Source organism: Doryrhamphus excisus, unplaced genomic scaffold (assembly GCF_030265055.1).
Source record: "Doryrhamphus excisus isolate RoL2022-K1 unplaced genomic scaffold, RoL_Dexc_1.0 HiC_scaffold_25, whole genome shotgun sequence".
NCBI lineage: Eukaryota > Metazoa > Chordata > Actinopteri > Syngnathiformes > Syngnathidae > Doryrhamphus > Doryrhamphus excisus.
The window spans coordinates 1,395,001-1,400,000 of NW_026652243.1; the positions used below are offsets into that span (position 1 = coordinate 1,395,001).

A 5,000-nucleotide genomic window follows, 5' to 3' on the forward strand; every position below is an offset into this window, starting at 1 on the left:
CCTGACAGCAGAGGGCGCTGTTTGACACTTTTTGCTGGAGTCGAGTTTGGCCTGCGTCGCCTTCAAATAGGATCTTTACAGTTGCCCTGGCAGCTTACGGCCACACTACCCTGAAAACGCCTGATCTCGGAAGCTAAGCAGGGGAGGGCCTGGTTAGTACTTGGATGGGAGACCGCCTGGGAATACCAGGTGCTGTAAGCTTTTTATGGTTTCTGCTCTAGCCTGACAGCAGAGGGCGCTGTTTGACACTTTTTGCTGGATCTAGTTTGGCCTGCGTCGCCTTCAAATAAGATCTTTTCAGTTGTCCTGGCAGCTTACGGCCACACCACCCTGAAAACGCCTGATCTCGTCCGATCTCGGAAGCTAAGCAGGGGCGGGCCTGGTTAGTACTTGGATGGGAGACCGCCTGGGAATACCAGGTGCTGTAAGCTTTTTATGGTTTCTGCTCTAGCCTGACAGCAGAGGGCGCTGTTTGACACTTTTTGCTTGATCTAGTTTGGCCTGCGTCGCCTTCAAATAAGATCTTTTCAGTTGTCCTGGCAGCTTTCTGCCATACTACCCTGAAAACGCCCAATCTCGGAAGCTAAGCAGGGGCGGGCCTGGTTTGTACTTGGATGGGAGACCGCCTGTGAATACCAGGTGCTGTAAGCTTTTTATGGTTTCTGCTCTTGCCTGACAGCAGAGGGCGCTGTTTGACATGTTTTGCTGGAGTCTAGTTTGGCCTGCGTCACCTTCAAATAGGATTTTTTCAGTTGACCTGGCAGCTTACGGCCATACTACCTTGAAAACGCCCGATCTCGTCCGATCTCGGAAGCTAAGCACGGGCGGGCCTGGTTAGTACTTGAATGGGAGACCGCCTGGGAATACCAGGTGCTGTAAGCTTTTTATGGTTTCTGCTCTTGCCTAACAGCAGAGGGCGCTGTTTGACACTTTTTGCTGGAGTCTAGTTTGGCCTGCGTCTCCTTCAAATAGGATCTTTTCAGTTGCCCTGGCAGCTTACGGCCATACTACCCTGAAAACGCCCGGTCTCGTCCGATCTCGGAAGCTAAGCAGGGGCGGGCCTGGTTAGTACTTGGATGGGAGACCGCCTGGGAATACCAGGTGCTGTAAGCTTTTTATGGTTTCTGCTCTTGCCTGACAGCAGAGGGCGCTGTTTGACACTTTTTGCTGGAGTCTAGTTTGGCCTGCGTCTTCTTCAAATAGGATCTTTTCAGTTGACCTGGCAGCTTATGGCCATACTACCCTGAAAACGCCCGATCTCGTCCGATCTCGGAAGCTAAGCAGGGGTGGGCCTGGTTAGTACTTGGATGGTAGACCGCCTGGGAATACCAGGTGCTGTAAGCTTTTTATGGTTTCTGCTCTAGCCTGACAGCAGAGGGCGCTGTTTGACACTTTTTGCTGGATCTAGTTTGGCCTGCGTCGCCTTCAAATAAGATCTTTTCAGTTGTCCTGGCAGCTTACGGCCATACTACCCTGAAAACGCCCGATCTCGTCCGATCTCGGAAGCTAAGCAGGGGCGGGCCTGGTTAGTACTTGGATGGGAGACCGCCTGGGAATACCAGGTGCTGTAAGCTTTTTATGGTTTCTGCTCTTGCCTGACAGCAGAGGGCGCTGTTTGACACTTTTTGCTGGAGTCTAGTTTGGCCTGCGTCGCCTTCAAATAGGATCTTTTCAGTTGACCTGGCAGCTTACGGCCATACTACCCTGAAAACGCCCGATCTCTTCCGATCTCAGAAGCTAAGCAGGGGCGGGCCTGGTTAGTACTTGGATGGGAGACCGCCTGGGAATACCAGGTGCTGTAAGCTTTTTATGGTTTCTGCTCTTGCCTGACAGCAGAGGGCGCTATTTGACACTTTTTGCTGGCTCTAGTTTGGCCTGCGTCGCCTTCAAATAGGATCTTTTCAGTTGATGTGGCAGCTTACGGCCATACTACCCTGAAAACGCCCGATCTCGTCCGATCTCGGAAGCTAAGCAGGGGCGGGCCTGGTTAGTACTTGGATGGGAGACCGCCTGGGAATACCAGGTGCTGTAAGCTTTTTATGGTTTCTGCTCTTGCCTGACAGCAGAGGGCGCTGTTTGACACTTTTTGCTGGAGTCTAGTTTGGCCTGCGTCGCCTTCAAATAGGATCTTTACAGTTGCCCTGGCAGCTTACGGCCACACTACCCTGAAAACGCCTGATCTCGGAAGCTAAGCAGGGGAGGGCCTGGTTAGTACTTGGATGGGAGACCGCCTGGGAATACCAGGTGCTGTAAGCTTTTTATGGTTTCTGCTCTAGCCTGACAGCAGAGGGCGCTGTTTGACACTTTTTGCTGGATCTAGTTTGGCCTGCGTCGCCTTCAAATAAGATCTTTTCAGTTGCCCTGGCAGCTTACGGCCATACCACCCTGAAAACGCCTGATCTCGTCCGATCTCGGAAGCTAAGCAGGGGCGGGCCTGGTTAGTACTTGGATGGGAGACCGCCTGGGAATACCAGGTGCTGTAAGCTTTTTATGGTTTCTGCTCTTGCCTGACAGCAGAGGGCGCTGTTCGACACTTTTTGCTGGAGTCTAGTTTGGCCTGCGTCTTCTTCAAATAGGATCTTTTCAGTTGACCTGGCAGCTTATGGCCATACTACCCTGAAAACGCCCGATCTCGTCCGATCTCGGAAGCTAAGCAGGGGCGGGCCTGGTTAGTACTTGGATGGGAGACCGCCTGGGAATACCAGGTGCTGTAAGCTTTTTATGGTTTCTGCTCTAGCCTGACAGCAGAGGGCGCTGTTTGACACTTTTTGCTGGATCTAGTTTGGCCTGCGTCGCCTTCAAATAAGATCTTTTCAGTTGTCCTGGCAGCTTACGGCCACACCACCCTGAAAACGCCTGATCTCGTCCGATCTCGGAAGCTAAGCAGGGGCGGGCCTGGTTAGTACTTGGATGGGAGACAGCCTGGGAATACCAGGTGCTGTAAGCTTTTTATGTTTTCTGCTCTAGCCTGACAGCAGAGGGCGCTGTTTGACACTTTTTGCTTGATCTAGTTTGGCCTGCGTCGCCTTCAAATAAGATCTTTTCAGTTGTCCTGGCAGCTTTCTGCCATACTACCCTGAAAACGCCCAATCTCGGAAGCTAAGCAGGGGCGGGCCTGGTTTGTACTTGGACGGGAGACCGCCTGTGAATACCAGGTGCTGTAAGCTTTTTATGGTTTCTGCTCTTGCCTGACAGCAGAGGGCGCTGTTTGACACTTTTTGCTGTAGTCTAGTTTGGCCTGTGTCACCTTCAAATAGGATCTTTTCAGTTGACCTGGCAGCTTAGGCCATACTACCCTGAAAACGCCCGATCTCGTACGATCTCGGAAGCTAAGCAGGGCCGGGCCTGGTTAGTACTTGGATGGGAGACCGCCTGTGAATACCAGGTGCTGTAAGCTTTTTATGGTTTCTGCTCTTGCCTGACAGCAGAGGGCGCTGTTTGACACTTTTTGCTGGAGTCTAGTTTGGCCTGCGTCACCTTCAAATAGGATCTTTTCAGTTGACCTGGCAGCTTACGGCCATACTACCCTGAAAACGCCCGATCTCGTCCGATCTCGGAAGCTAAGCAGGGGCGGTCCTGGTTAGTACTTGGATGGGAGACCGCCTGGGATTACCAGGTGCTGTAAGCTTTTTATGGTTTCTGCTCTTGCCTGACAGCAGAGGGCGCTGTTTGACACTTTTTGCTGGAGTCTAGTTTGGCCTGCGTCTTCTTCAAATAGGATCTTTTCAGTTGTCCTGGCAGCTTACGGCCATACTACCCTGAAAACGCCCGATCTCGGAAGCTAAGCAGGGGCGGGCCTGGTTAGTACTTGGATGGGAGACCGCCTGTGAATACCAGGTGCTGTAAGCTTTTTATGGTTTCTGCTCTTGCCTGACAGCAGAGGGCGCTGTTTGACACTTTTTGCTGTAGTCTAGTTTGGCCTGTGTCACCTTCAAATAGGATCTTTTCAGTTGACCTGGCAGCTTAGGCCATACTACCCTGAAAACGCCCGATCTCGTACGATCTCGGAAGCTAAGCAGGGCCGGGCATGGTTAGTACTTGGATGGGAGACCGCCTGTGAATACCAGGTGCTGTAAGCTTTTTATGGTTTCTGCTCTTGCCTGACAGCAGAGGGCGCTGTTTGACACTTTTTGCTGTAGTCTAGTTTGGCCTGCGTCACCTTCAAATAGGATCTTTTCAGTTGACCTGGCAGCTTACGGCCATACTACCCTGAAAACGCCCGATCTCGTCCGATCTCGGAAGCTAAGCAGGGGCAGGCCTGGTTAGTACTTGGATGGGAGACCGCCTGAGAATACCAGGTGCTGTAAGCTTTTCATGGTTTCTGCTCTTGCTTGACAGCAGAGGGCGCTGTTTGACATGTTTTGCTGGAGTCTAGTTTGTCCTGCGTCGCCTTCAAATAGGATCTTTTCAGTTGCCTTGGCAGCTTTTGGCCATACTACCCTGAAAACGCCCGATCTCGTCCGATCTCGGAAGCTAAGCAGGGGCGGTCCTGGTTAGTACTTGGATGGGAGACCGCCTGGGATTACCAGGTGCTGTAAGCTTTTTATGGTTTCTGCTCTTGCCTGACAGCAGAGGGCGCTGTTTGACACTTTTTGCTGGAGTCTAGTTTGGCCTGCGTCTTCTTCAAATAGGATCTTTTCAGTTGTCCTGGCAGCTTACGGCCATACTATCCTGAAAACGCCCGATCTCGGAAGCTAAGCAGGGGCGGGCCTGGTTAGTACTTGGATGGGAGACCGCCTGTGAATACCAGGTGCTGTAAGCTTTTTATGGTTTCTGCTCTTGCCTGACAGCAGAGGGCGCTGTTTGACACTTTTTGCTGTAGTCTAGTTTGGCCTGCGTCACCTTCAAATAGGATCTTTTCAGTTGACCTGGCAGCTTACGGCCATACTACCCTGAAAACGCCCGATCTCGTCCGATCTCGGAAGCTAAGCAGGGGCGGGCCTGGTTAGTACTTGGATGGGAGACCGCCTGGGAATACCAGGTGCTGTAAGCTTTTTATG

General features: G+C 52.0%; 15 non-coding genes and 7 pseudogenes across 15 annotated transcripts; all 22 read left to right on the forward strand.

Moving 5' to 3' along the window:
* The first annotated feature begins 92 nt into the window (after nt 1–92).
* On the forward strand, nt 93–201 carry LOC131112834 (5S ribosomal RNA; annotated as a pseudogene).
* A 111-nt stretch (nt 202–312) lies between these two features.
* On the forward strand, nt 313–431 carry LOC131115852 (5S ribosomal RNA). Its single transcript, XR_009123120.1, has one exon. It is a non-coding gene; the product is annotated as a 5S ribosomal RNA (ribosomal RNA).
* A 111-nt stretch (nt 432–542) lies between these two features.
* Nucleotides 543–651, forward strand: LOC131114226 (5S ribosomal RNA; annotated as a pseudogene).
* Nucleotides 652–763: 112 nt separating this feature from the next.
* Nucleotides 764–882, forward strand: LOC131117047 (5S ribosomal RNA). Its single transcript, XR_009124277.1, has one exon. It is a non-coding gene; the product is annotated as a 5S ribosomal RNA (ribosomal RNA).
* A 112-nt stretch (nt 883–994) lies between these two features.
* Nucleotides 995–1,113, forward strand: LOC131115963 (5S ribosomal RNA). Its single transcript, XR_009123228.1, has one exon. It is a non-coding gene; the product is annotated as a 5S ribosomal RNA (ribosomal RNA).
* A 112-nt stretch (nt 1,114–1,225) lies between these two features.
* Nucleotides 1,226–1,344, forward strand: LOC131116234 (5S ribosomal RNA). The gene has a single exon (XR_009123490.1). It is a non-coding gene; the product is annotated as a 5S ribosomal RNA (ribosomal RNA).
* Nucleotides 1,345–1,455: 111 nt separating this feature from the next.
* Nucleotides 1,456–1,574, forward strand: LOC131114882 (5S ribosomal RNA). The gene has a single exon (XR_009122180.1). It is a non-coding gene; the product is annotated as a 5S ribosomal RNA (ribosomal RNA).
* Nucleotides 1,575–1,686: 112 nt separating this feature from the next.
* LOC131117271 (5S ribosomal RNA) lies at nt 1,687–1,805 on the forward strand. Its single transcript, XR_009124493.1, has one exon. It is a non-coding gene; the product is annotated as a 5S ribosomal RNA (ribosomal RNA).
* Nucleotides 1,806–1,916: 111 nt separating this feature from the next.
* Nucleotides 1,917–2,035, forward strand: LOC131114883 (5S ribosomal RNA). The gene has a single exon (XR_009122181.1). It is a non-coding gene; the product is annotated as a 5S ribosomal RNA (ribosomal RNA).
* A 112-nt stretch (nt 2,036–2,147) lies between these two features.
* LOC131112835 (5S ribosomal RNA) lies at nt 2,148–2,256 on the forward strand (annotated as a pseudogene).
* Nucleotides 2,257–2,367: 111 nt separating this feature from the next.
* LOC131113783 (5S ribosomal RNA) lies at nt 2,368–2,486 on the forward strand. Its single transcript, XR_009121532.1, has one exon. It is a non-coding gene; the product is annotated as a 5S ribosomal RNA (ribosomal RNA).
* Nucleotides 2,487–2,598: 112 nt separating this feature from the next.
* Nucleotides 2,599–2,717, forward strand: LOC131115430 (5S ribosomal RNA). The gene has a single exon (XR_009122708.1). It is a non-coding gene; the product is annotated as a 5S ribosomal RNA (ribosomal RNA).
* Nucleotides 2,718–2,828: 111 nt separating this feature from the next.
* On the forward strand, nt 2,829–2,947 carry LOC131118008 (5S ribosomal RNA). Its single transcript, XR_009125204.1, has one exon. It is a non-coding gene; the product is annotated as a 5S ribosomal RNA (ribosomal RNA).
* Nucleotides 2,948–3,058: 111 nt separating this feature from the next.
* On the forward strand, nt 3,059–3,167 carry LOC131114269 (5S ribosomal RNA; annotated as a pseudogene).
* A 112-nt stretch (nt 3,168–3,279) lies between these two features.
* LOC131119154 (5S ribosomal RNA) lies at nt 3,280–3,397 on the forward strand. Its single transcript, XR_009126281.1, has one exon. It is a non-coding gene; the product is annotated as a 5S ribosomal RNA (ribosomal RNA).
* Nucleotides 3,398–3,509: 112 nt separating this feature from the next.
* On the forward strand, nt 3,510–3,628 carry LOC131118272 (5S ribosomal RNA). Its single transcript, XR_009125437.1, has one exon. It is a non-coding gene; the product is annotated as a 5S ribosomal RNA (ribosomal RNA).
* A 112-nt stretch (nt 3,629–3,740) lies between these two features.
* LOC131112300 (5S ribosomal RNA) lies at nt 3,741–3,849 on the forward strand (annotated as a pseudogene).
* Nucleotides 3,850–3,961: 112 nt separating this feature from the next.
* LOC131112144 (5S ribosomal RNA) lies at nt 3,962–4,079 on the forward strand (annotated as a pseudogene).
* A 112-nt stretch (nt 4,080–4,191) lies between these two features.
* On the forward strand, nt 4,192–4,310 carry LOC131118485 (5S ribosomal RNA). The gene has a single exon (XR_009125665.1). It is a non-coding gene; the product is annotated as a 5S ribosomal RNA (ribosomal RNA).
* A 112-nt stretch (nt 4,311–4,422) lies between these two features.
* Nucleotides 4,423–4,541, forward strand: LOC131118953 (5S ribosomal RNA). Its single transcript, XR_009126093.1, has one exon. It is a non-coding gene; the product is annotated as a 5S ribosomal RNA (ribosomal RNA).
* A 112-nt stretch (nt 4,542–4,653) lies between these two features.
* LOC131112912 (5S ribosomal RNA) lies at nt 4,654–4,762 on the forward strand (annotated as a pseudogene).
* Nucleotides 4,763–4,874: 112 nt separating this feature from the next.
* Nucleotides 4,875–4,993, forward strand: LOC131114884 (5S ribosomal RNA). Its single transcript, XR_009122182.1, has one exon. It is a non-coding gene; the product is annotated as a 5S ribosomal RNA (ribosomal RNA).
* Nucleotides 4,994–5,000: the final 7 nt, after the last annotated feature.